The following is a 12276-nucleotide window of genomic DNA, read 5'->3' on the forward strand; positions in this document are numbered from 1 at the left end:
CCTGTCTCTTTAATTTCTTAGAAAAAGGTGACCTGCTTTAGAAAGAAAAACACAACACAAACCAATCTCACAAAAAAAGAAAACAACACCAGGGTGGAAGTGTTAATGAAAATCCTTATCCTTTCTTTTCTTGCCAAAGACAATTCTTTTACAAATATCATTAAACAAACATTTTGAAGCCCACGAGGGTTCTCTTGAGCCCTTTACTAAGCAGAAGGAATAGTATCTCAGATTTCCTGGATGACTGTGCACACGGATATATCACCCTTCTTCAGTAGGGATGTGAGACCAAGCTTTGAAAAATATTTATATACATTGAAACCAGCTATATTTGACCTCCAAGGCATTTCCTTAACGCCATTCCAACTCAGAGCTCAACTGAAAAATGCTAAAAGATGCTTTAAAGGTGTCTGTGGCCACCAGTGTGAGCTCATTTCTAATTAAACTGAAGCCACACTTTATTTCGTTAGAAGCATGATATTAAATGTACACGCAATTGGCTGATTCTCAATTAATTAGCTGTTAGAAGCAAATTCCATAAGGTCTATTAGGATTAGAAAGCAGAACTTGGTGTCACTGAAGTATTCTCATTCTCCTGATCTGCATTAAGATGTCATTTTGCTTATGGCTCTGATGTGCTATGGGTATTTCTCTAGGCTCTGGATGTGAGAGCAGGATATCCGTGTTCTGTAGGAATGGTGCTGAAAGGTGTGCAGAAATTCCCTTTCTCTTTGGTGTGAACTCCTCCCAGAATGGGGCATCTACAACTTCTTTGGGACAAGTTGCTCACAGAGATGCTCCATCCTTGGTGGCTTTCAAAGCCAGGTTGGACGGGACCCTGGGCAGCCTGATCTGGTGTGGGGCAACCAGTACACAGCATGGGATGTTCAACTGATTTTGAACATCCTTTCCAACCTAAGCCATTCTGTGATTCCATGAATTGAAGTAAGATACAAAACTTCCCAGCTGCTCTCTGCAAAAAATGGGGACTCTCAATGTCCCCTCCCACCTCACCAGTTCCATCTGGAGCTGGTTTCAGTGGCCAATTTAATACTAATAAAATTCACAAAAAAAGTGGCTTGCTTCTCATGGATGCCAAGGTGTACTCAGACAGCTAGGCTTATTGGTGATTTTTTTTTCTTTCTAGAACTTCAGTCAATCCTCTTAAAAATTTGATACAAATTTTTATTATAATTGACTTTTAAAGCCCACTGCATCTAAGACATGGAGCAGCTTCCCCTGCCCAATCCACCCCAGCCACAGCAGCCCACTGGGAACCCATTGGAAACAGTGGTGCAGAGTAAATATTAGGTCCAGCTGCATCCTTAGTGGGAGTTTTTGGGAATTTTTGATTGATATTTTATTCTAAGGTGATCTAAAAGAATGAAGACTCTGTGGCGTTGAGATGTGGAAAGCTCTGCTCTGTTTGTTTTCCTGCAGGGTGGGCTGGTGCTGTGGGTTCCTGAGGAACAGGTTGATGAGGAAAAAACAGCAGCGGGCGGATGCAGTGCCAATGGGGTCCCTTACCTAAATATTTGTGTTCATCCACAAGAAGCATCTGTTAATAGGAGGTCAATCACCTGTAAATTTACCCAAAACCATTCTGTATTCAGTATATTTTTGTATGTGCATACAGGAGCACTTTGTGATGACAAGAAAGGAAGCAAACAGCGTCCAGACTTTCCTTCCTACAAAGCTAGCAGCATTCCCTCCAAACTTATTCATCTTTATTTGTTCTTTCCCATTAAACTTTTATCTTGATTTAAAATTATTCCTCTTTTCTGTCACTTGGCTTGGCCTTTCCCATCAGCATGAAAGCTCAGAACATGACATTCTCCCAAACCTCCCTGCCCTGTTGGGGTCTGCCAGCAGTGATATGTCCTTACTGTGTGTGGTGCAGGATCACTGATGCACATCAGTGTGTGTGCACACACATATGAGGGATAATGCAGATTGTCTTTGGTCCTGAATCACGGGGAGAAGTTTCCTTGTTCAATTATTTTCACTATAATTCTATGCTGGCATCATACAGCATTGTGTAGTGATGCTGCATCCAGAAAATAGCACGCTGCTCTGGAAGAGCTGTCTTCTGATTTTTCATGCATGGGGGCTGTGGACGGAGGCAGTGACTCTCTCCATCCTGCTTTTGCATCATCCTTACTCCAAGAATTAATAAAGCATGTAGATATCTGTATTATCTTTCTATCCTTATTACATCTCTTATGAAGCTGGTTAACTCGATGCATCGCTTCCATAGCTAGAACCCTGCAAGCAGAGAGAAGGCAGTTGGGCAAGAGTACAATCAGCAAGGAAAGACAAACCTCCCATCAGCAGGCTGTGGGAATTTCAAGCTGTGATTGCTCAAAAAGGTTTCTGACATCTGTAATGACAAGTGCTTAGATTTCAATCACAGATGGTCATCAGCCACGCAACCTGGGGTGATGCTGTTGGGTAGGGCAGCCAGGATGGGCTCTCCCTGGGTTTCCCCGCAGGTCTCTCAGCAAAGTTCTGACTCTTTCCAGTCCTACTGAGACCAGGTGAGGAGCTGAAGGCAGAAAAAGGAGCTCCCTTTCTGCGGGAGGAGGAGGAAGTTGTTTTCTTCCAGGTGTGAGCCTGTAGGCAAGCTGCAGACCAAGGAACGTATAGCATGGAGGTAGTGCTCCCTCTGGGTGGTGCAAGAGACGAGTCTGTGTCAATGGAGGTCCTGGAGGTCCAGAAATGAGAGCAGGACTCTGCTGTGTAAAAATGAAATCCTTTGGCTCTGCCCAGTGCACAGGGCTGTAACCCAATCCCATTGCTGGAGCCAAGCATCCAGGGCAGGTGTCCTGCTGCTGGCTGTGTGCCCTTGCTGGGACATGGTGCAGGGCACGGGCTGCGTGCTGCAGGATGACCTGGCTGAGCACACGGCTGTGGCAGGACAGGGACCAGCTCCCACCTCTCCAAGCCATTGCTGGAGGACATCTCATTCTCCTGGGGACCGAGGTGCAGGTCAGTTTTGTTACCTTGGGTCTACTCCAAGGCTTAAGTATCCAAGGGACAGGAGATGAGATGTATTTGTTCTAATTTGCTCAATATTACTGTGTTTCTGATAGGACTTTGCTTTTTTGGTTTTTTTTTTTTTTGGCAAAGAAAGATGTCATTTGGAGTTTAAGACAGTATCCCTTCCTGCATTCCATGATATTGCATTTTATTGGGCAGATGTTCATTGAACTTTCTGCTTTCTTCGTGCCTGGACATTTTCAGGACTTCTCCATACCTTGTATATGTTCTTTCCATTCCCCTCCTGCTTACAGCTCCCTGGGCAATGGCTTAACAAAGGACTGAGAAAGCAACGAGCAGCTCAGCACTGATCCTGAATAAGCACAGTGCTCCTAAAGCCAAAGCAATGGCAAACTCCAATGGGAGCAGTGCTATATCAGTACTTTATCAGCCTTCTGTACACAGGGGGGAAAGAAAAAATCAGCAAGCTGAGAGGACGAAGCTTTTCATGTTTTCTATTTTTTTCATTTTTGTGGGAGCTTTCTGCTGAGCATGCTTTGGTTTTGCTGAATGCTGCGGCGAGCAGAGCCGTTGGTTGTCCCTGTGAGGGCTCTGCAGATTGTGGCCTGCATGCTTTTGGCTTATTTCGACATTGTGCATGTCAAATGTGATACTCCAGATTTTCCTGGCTGCCTTTCAAACGCCTCTCACCTTTACCAGGGACTGGCATTAAACTCTGGAAGGATGCAGCCCCGTTTGCTAAAGCCCTGTGAATTAACTTTGTTTTCCCAGAAAAGGAAATGACAAAAACGCAGAGGGATTTAATGATTTTAAGTGTAAATGAGAAAACATTAAAAGGAAAAAAAATATTACAAAGAAGTCAATGTGTATGAGCTAGCCAAAGCCATGCAGGAACATCACGGCCTTGCAGCTGGCATGGTGCATCAATGGGTTGATGGTTGGACTTGATGATCTTAGAAGACTTTTCCACTCTTAATTATTACTCTGTGATTCTGTAAGTCTGTCATTCTATGGCAGTTCACTGATTCTGTGATTCTAAGTCCTGCAGGGCACTGTGTGCAGCTCGGTTCTGCTGCCCCAGGGACACAGCTGGAAGAAGAGCACTCAGTTTTGTAGGCCTCCAAAGGAAAGGAAATTGAAACTCCTGCGTGTAACCAGGTATAACTGGTGGGAAATAAATAAATAAATAAATAGGTCATTGGCAAAAAGGACACTAAAAAGGGTGTATGTATGTGTCAGCACTAAAAGAACAGTGAACCCAAACCAGCAAAACCTCAGCAGTTGTTTTGTCAACTTGCTTGAGCTGTGCGTTATTACTTTCTTTGAGGTCTATGCACAGGGAGGTGCAAATGCATTCTGCAGCGGATGCTTTGCATCCCTGTTTTGCATAGTCAGCTCTGTGCAAAGGGAAGGGGCCTTACCGTGGCCTCAGAGTTGAGTAATTCTGCATGGGGACAGGCAGCAGTGCAGCCCCCGTACACCAGCAGCCCCCACTCTCAGGGAGATGTGTGTTTGCATACAGGCTTTTTTTTTTTTTTGTAGCATTTCTTCCCCTCACTTCAGTATTCAAAGCAAACTGGAAGCATTTTTGTGATGTCAACTTGAAAGATCACTTTGTCATTTTGGCGAGGTTATACAATGATCTTGGAGGCTGCTTGTATTTGATTTTGCTGAGGTTTTATGGCGTTTTGCTTAATTGCTTCTGTTTTATTGTTAATGAGACAAAGAACAGTCTGTGGAGTAGCTTGCGGAATAAAATTGTCCAGGAGCACTGATGAAATGTGAACGTTAGAAGTTGCCTTTCATTGTGTGTGCTGTCTTTATACTCCTCATTTGGTTTTGCTCAGTCCTGGAGGTGACATCACCCATCTGTGTCCTGCACCTGGAGGCAGGATGAGCTCCCCATGGGGAGGATGTGCCATGGCTCATGCTTTCTCTTGGTCAGATGCCCCTGCAGTCCAATGTATTACTTTCTCCAGTCTGAAAAGAGCAGACTTGCCAACTTTTTGCACAGCTTTCTGTAAACCCTTATGAAGCAGAACCATACAGGAGTGCTGTAGTCTGACGCGGGGTCCAAACCTTGGGTGGCTAAAATTTGTGCATGTAAAACACTGAGGAATATTCTGCAATGGGAATTAAAATTACACACAGCCACAGGTTCTCTGCTGGTGGGATAAACTCGGTCCTCCCAGGTGGGCAGCCAGGAGCGAGGACCTGGGGTTTCCAGAGCAACACTGCAAGGTGAAATGAGCAGTGTTGGGATGAGCTTGTTTTCATTTTGCTTGTTGCCATAGGGTCTGTTTTTTGCACTGCTAAAATCACTGCTGCATACTGCGGAGGCAGACGATGCACTCTGCCTGCAGCACCAGGCTCTGTGGGGAGGGTACATTTGCATGGGACTTTACAAGATGTGTGCAGTGATAATCAAGATGAGCCTGCTCTCCTACACATGCAAAACAACAGATTTGTGACCTGGGCTCTATCCGACTGCTGTAGGTCTGAGGCTGCACTTAAACCCATAAATAGATGAAGCCAGGATCAATCTTACGACCCCAAGAACCAGTGGCATGGGTGCACCTTGCTCCATGGGGGTGTCCAGGCTTTGCATGCAGTCCTGCAGAAGGGCAAACTTGGTTTTGAAGTGAGATTATGCTTCTCACCTGCTGAAATTACCTGGGACACACGGCGTACCTGGGTTTTGCTTTTATGTTTGCATTATTCACCAGTTAGTTGGTTGGATTTAGCACAAATGGAGAAGTGAGCAGGCAGCAAGACTGCTGAGCCATGGCTCTGTGCATCCACGGCAGGAGGGGGAGGCAGTTCATCGATAAGTCAGGGGAGGGTCAAGGGAAACCATTTTCAGCTGATCTCCACAAAGCACACTGGCCAGGAGACCAGGGGCTGTGGGATTGACTCAGACCTCATTCCCCACTGATTCACCCTGCAATTATGAGATTGAGCAGAAATTGTAAACTCCATCTGAACTGTAGCTGTCCTTTTCTTTTTTTTTTCTTTCTTTTTTTCTTTTTTTTTTCCACTCCTGTGGTTTGAAACTATGTAGAAACGTTTTGGAAGGTTTCTCAATACATGAGTTTAACCCTAAGTCTCAGCAGGGGGAAGGTATTATCGGGGAAAGGCAATTACTGCTTGAGCTATATGCAAGTCACATTACCTTTGGAAAGAACCACCCTCTTGCCAATAGCTGGCTTCCCATTCAGGGTTTGGCAGGTCTGGAGCATTGAATTCAGATGAATTTAGAAAGAATCATTACACAGCAGTGGTTTCAAAATATTAGTTCACTAATGACTTCTTTGCACCAATGAGCTCTTGAGAAGTGAAAGCAGCAGAGATTGTTACAGCTCTCAGGAGGGACGTGATGGTGATGCACGTAATCCCACTTCACAGTCACCAGTGCTGAATGGCTCTTAAGGGTCGTCTTAAAAATTGCAAAAGAACTCCATTTTCTTGAGTTTTGTGTGTGAGAAAACAGGATTAGGTACATTACAAATGCAAATAATAATAATAATAATAATCCCATTCTGGGATGTAAGTGCAGTCTATTGGCATTACCTTCCTGTCTGCAGGAACCCAACTTCAAATCCCAGTCGTCCTTAATGATTGAAGTGACTCTGCTACAGTCTCCTGCTCCCAAGCATGTGCTTGTGGTGAGATGGAGCACCCTTGGGCTGCCCACTGCTCTGCCTGAAACCTGCCCCAGAGATCAGCAGTGTGTGGGGCAGAGCTGTGTGCCTGGGGGTAGCACAGGCCTGCCTTGTCTTCTGCATCTGTGGGACTAGGAAGAAGAGAGATCTCAACTGGTGTTTTTCTTACCTGGGTTTGTTGGGCAGAAAGCCTCCCTCCAGGCTGCCCACTTGCTAATGGTGGTGCTTGCTATCTGCCTGGGGCTTCTCCCATTTCTTTTTTCCTTCCTAATTTCAGTGATGCTTTTTATTGGAATATTTAGCTAAAAAAAAAAAAAAAAGATTTTGCAGTAATTACAATTCCAATTTGGATGCTTTAATGGAAAAATTAAAACTGTTCTAAGCTTTGAAAGTCATCATTTGTCCATGCCTTGGGGACCAAATGCAGTTGTTTTCCTCCTGGTACAGGTGCCCGTGGCTGCCCAGCTCGGTGAGAAGGGGAAATGCTGAAGCCACGTGTGTTAGAAGCAAAAGTGAACCAACACAGCATTCAATCCTTGAGTTTTCAATGAGCAGAGAAAGTCTACTGGAGGTCTCCCTGTCTGTTTCTAGTTATGAGGATACTTTATCTCTGCAGGTCTCTCCCTTCCTGTAGTATCCAAGGGCCTCACGGACACTCATGGATGACTCACATCACATCTGCAGAATAGGGAAGTATCCCCATTTTAGAAGCGGGGACTAACGCGGGTCGTAGATGTATGACTTGCCCAGTTTCACACAGGAAATATGTAACTGAAGTGGGAATTGAGCCCAGGTCACATGAGTTGAGCCCTGGATTGCTGTCTGCCCTTGGCGAGGCCAAAGCTGCTCAGCAGATGTTGCGTGTGTGGAATTGGTTTGAGAAGCAGGCGCGCTCATTCAGAGGTTGTAGCTGTGAACGTGAGGCTGCTGCTGCATGCAGCAGGGTCAGGATGAGGTGGGAAACCCAGCAGTGAACTGGAGTGGTGAGGTGAGAGGAGAGGGGGCTGAGGATGGAGCCCACCCTGTGGGGGATATGTGCTTATAGACACCCTCATGTTGTCCCTGAGGAGCACATTGGTTTTCTACAGAGGCTGTTGGCATTAACCCCTTCTGGACGTGTCCTTCTGCAGCAGTGCCTACACGCATCTGCTCTACTTCACTTGCATCTAGTAAGCATGTCCCCTTTCTTCTGTTAGAGTTTCCTTTGTCTGCTGTGATACGTGTCACGGAGCACATCGCTGGGACTCACATCTGGATAAACTGTGGCTTGTGGAAATAGCTGATTGCTGGGTGCAGTCCCTTCATCAGTTCTGTGTATTAGCAGGAAATATCTGTGTGACTTTGCTCTTGGTGCATGGAGTTCAGCACTGGGCCTGTCCAACCTGTGTCCCTTCAACCATAAAGCGTGAGTTGGAAGGTGGAAGCAGGGCCCTGGTCTTGCTCTCTTCTCTTCCATCCTACAGAACAGTGGAGTGAAGGTCCCATTTGTTTCTCCTCTATCTTCAATTGCAGATGCTGATACTCCTTGAGTGGTTTAAGTTGTGCTGTGAGCCATGGTTGGGTTTTAGGATGCAAAGAGCCAGGGGAGGAGGAATTTCAGCCCTCCCCTAGACGAACGAGGGCTCATGGCACGACGGTTTGTGGTAGCTGCAGGGTTCCTTTGGAGCTTATAACACTTCCCCAGAGTTGTTTCCACTTTTGACCTGGGATTTGGGAGAAGACAGGGACGTGTTCAGGCACTGCCATGCCACCCATCCACTGCTTCTTCCTGAGCTTCTGGGAGTCAGGATGGAAAAACAGGAGTGCAAAATTGAGCTTTGAAAAAATGACCTTTCTCTGATGCCTGTGCTTGGGCACACTCATCAGATGAGAGGAGGCTGCTTGCCTAAGTGTTTAGTTTCCAGACTTAGTCTCATTTACAGATTTACACAGACCTGTATGGGTTCCATTTTTGAGGAGGAAGAGAATGGGACTGTGGGGCTCTGAATAACGTGTGCAGGTCTGTGGTACAGGGCTCAGGGGGATAAGGAAGTCACAATCCAGAGCTGGACACAGCACCAATAAAAGTCAATGTGGCAGCAACTAAAGGCAAGCTGCGGGTTGTGGCAGGAGCGAAGCCCATTTAAAGCTTTGGGAACAGTAACCAAAATTTGCCACTGTCCTATATTCTTCTGTGTTTCAGAGGAGCTGCGACCACACAGAGCTCTGCTTAGTTCTGCCCATGCCTTTGCTGTTATTGTGGGTCTGAGTCCTCCTGCTGCAGAGTGGGTTGCACAGGGCCACCGAGCATGGGATTTGGTGGTGGACCATTGCCTTGGAGGAACCATATGTTCTTCCCTGGAATCGCAATGCTCATGTCTGTGAAGGAGCTGTCTTTTTCTCTGCATGCAGCGTATGCTCAGGGTTGTTTTTCAGAGCACATCTTCACTTGGGATCTTGCTTTGCCTAAGCCTGACCCCTGTGCAGATCAGTGCATTCATGTTAAAAGCTCAGTGGAAGGTAAGTATGGAAGAACTGAATGATTGAATGAAGTAGAGGTGGTCTGAATGTGTGTTTGCCCATCTGTGGTGCCCACAGAGGAGGAGAACCCATAGCAGTATGCACCAGCAGCACACACATCACTGTCAGGATGAACTTGCTGCAGGAGGTGAGTGCAGTCACCAAGGGCTTCTCCAGCTGTTGGGGCTCCGTTTGTGTACTGTTCTGGTTACCAAGCAATCCTCTCCATCAGGGCACCTGATGTAACCCTGTGTGCTCACTGCTGAGATGGCATTTTAATATCCAAGCACTGTGATTCCAACGTGCTCTTTCTTTTACAGACTGAATTAAATCCTGGGCAAACGAGGGAGAGACACCATCAAAATTACAGGCTATCAAGTCTACTGTAAGTAGCCTTTGCTTTTTCCTAGTGAGTTACTCTGGATGCGTGCACTGCCCTTTGCAGTGGGCTCAGCTCCTGGAAACAGCAGTTGTTCTGTTCTTTGTCTGCCTTACTTTGCGTTTTCTTTGCTAAACATGGCAAACTTTTGCCTGGCAAGTCCTGCCAGTGCTACATCTGCATTTTATATTACTGAGCATAATTACAAGAGGTAATGATCTACCATTGCTGCCCACTATTTACACTGTGAACCCCTTTTGGACATAAATCATGTTGAAAGTCCAAGGGAGCATCTGTGCTGTCATTCAAAGCTGCAGCTGCGATCTCGTAGTGATGATCATGATCTCCAGGCAGCAGAATGCTCTGTGTTTTGCCTGTAGCCATATCTGCTTTGATAAGACATTGCCTTGCAGAGCTTTGTAAGAACCAAGGAACTCAGTGAGCTATGGAGAAAAGGGATCTGGTTTCCCTCAGCTGTGTCTCTCCAGATTGATTAATCTGTAGTTTAAAAATGGGAAAATGCAAAGTATTAGTACTTGCCAGTAAGAAGGGAGCTGTACCTTTCTGCAGAGCAGAAAATAGGAGCTTGTGTTTTGCTTAGTTCACTCATTTTCACAAGACTTGTAAGATTCCAAATATACTTAACGTATGTCAGCTATGAGAGATGTTGTTTAAATTGGATGGAAGTTGGCCAAATGGTGTAAAAGTTATCATGGAGGGTGACCAGGCAGATTTTCCAGTAGTGCACTATCATCTGCTCTCAGCTTCTTAAAAACTGTCTAAAATTCTGTGTGCGGAAGAAAATGCTGTCTGTTGTGGTTGGAATGGTACGGAAAGGCAGGGTTTCTGTTGGAATAACTTCCCACTGAGCCTCCTGGATCTCAATCTGTCTTACACAGGTCCAAACAGCATAGAAAACCCTTCCATCTGCTGCGGTATTGCAAACAGCAGAGTTTTGCCACCAGGAGGGTTTTAAGGAACCACTGTAATGAGATGTTTTAGTGTACTAGAAGCTACAGGCAATCAGCATATAGCCAAGGCATCAGTTTTCCACATCTTACTTTGAAGGAATGGGTCCTGGAGACCAACCATAAGATAGATGAAGGATTCCTTCAGACGTCTTCTCAGTGATGTTCCCACCAGGGGCTCAGGTGTCAGCCTGCAGCACTTCTCTGCCAACTCCTGAGAACTTCCATTCCAAATCCAATGGCAAAGAGTTTCTTTCAGGGCGTCTATGCGGTGGTGGTCCTGCACACACGGGGTCAGCACTTGGCACTGGGTGGTTAGCTCTTCCTCAGGTGCTTTAGGAGGGCTTAGGTGAGGTTTAGGATTTGGAGAGTGTGTGTTCCTGTGCATCTTCACAGAAATCCATTGCAGCCATAATAAAGTAATTCAGAATACCAACAAGGCTGTCTAAAACAGTGTTCCTGAGCATTTTATCTCAGGCCTTAGGATGAAACCCTGGTCCCATTCAAATCAGAGGGAATTCTCTCACTGATTTCCTTCATCAAGGTGGGAGCTTTTGTCTCTGTCTTACAAACGAAACAGGCATTTCTGTTCACGTTCGCTCCGTTGCACTTCAAGTAAAACCCAGAGAAATTATGTTTGAATAGAAATAATAGCTGGAGTCCTCCATTTTAATTCCTGTACTTTGGATTTTGCCCCAGACATGAAATGTTAGCAGCTGGAAACCACGTCCCATAGAATCCATGTGACTTTTTCCTTAAGGATTTGCTGACATTGTGCCAATGATGCATTGCCTTGCTATTCTGATCTACAGAGAAGGCAGTGTGGAGCACAAGCTAAATGAAAGTCAACACTGATAAGCAAAAAGAGTAGAGGCATAGCACATGGCAGAGAAAAGAGACTACTCAGGTGATGTGGAGGTGGAGAATAAAGTAAAAGCAGAAGATGTGCCTAATCTGACAAAAAATAAATTAAAATGGGAGAATGAGGAAAGTGTGACGATGAGGAGCATGGTTTAGTGGGGAAACACTGGTGGTAGGTGGATGGTTGTATTGGACGATATTGGAATTCTTTTCCAACCTTGGTGATTCTATGAGTCTATGAAAATATAGAGGCTGGAGTTTTTGAAGGCAGATTTTGGCTGAGGGAAAGCAAATAGAAACTGCAGAAAATGAAGAAAAATAAAATGCCAGTAGGCATTTTTGTCTACATAGTGACCCTTCTATCTCAGGTTTTATCCAGTGGGGCACCACAGGGTTGGGCATCCACCCTCAACCCTTTGGAAGCTCTTATTCCCTTGTCCCATCATGTCACCAAGCTCATGGGAGAGAAACACTCCCACAGTTTCTAGCTTCAGTGGACTTCATGTTTTTCTGCTGCTTTATTCCACACTGTTGAATTTTCCTTGCAGAGGTATCAATCCAATGAAATGATATCCAGCCAGGAGAATTATCTTTTGCCATTGCCATTCCAGGGGCCATTTCCACTAATGGAAAAAATATGTAGAAAGTAGCCTGAATTGCCCCAGAATGGTTGTACTCACTGCTGTAGGCAGCAGGTGTGCTTGTTCGTTGACCAATTCTTTAAATGCTAACTTTTGTGCAGAGTTGCTGACTAAATCAGCTGCAGCCCATGTGTTCATCTGAGGATGTTCTGAACAGTTGGGATGATATTGAATCATTTCAGAAAGCTATCTCACAGGCCAATTATTTTGCACTTAGAATTGGATATAGAGACTATATGAGAAAACAGTAGTAACATGCTTTTCAG

General features: G+C 45.4%; 1 protein-coding gene across 10 annotated transcripts in view; it reads left to right on the forward strand.

Moving 5' to 3' along the window:
* Positions 1-12276, forward strand: part of HIVEP3 (HIVEP zinc finger 3) — a 213788-nt gene that overhangs the window by 143316 nt on the left and 58196 nt on the right. For 6 of the 10 annotated variants that reach the window (XM_065744398.1, XM_065744399.1, XM_065744396.1 and 3 more), the window contains one exon: positions 9482-9546. The exons of the other annotated variants lie outside the window; for them this stretch is intronic. The gene's annotated coding sequence lies outside the window, so the exon portion shown is untranslated. The remainder of the gene's footprint in view (positions 1-9481; positions 9547-12276) is intronic. 10 annotated transcript variants of the gene reach the window in all.

Source organism: Cyrtonyx montezumae, unplaced genomic scaffold (genome assembly GCF_038088225.1).
Source record: "Cyrtonyx montezumae isolate F1298 unplaced genomic scaffold, pur_monq_1.0 scaffold_31, whole genome shotgun sequence".
Lineage (NCBI taxonomy): Eukaryota > Metazoa > Chordata > Aves > Galliformes > Odontophoridae > Cyrtonyx > Cyrtonyx montezumae.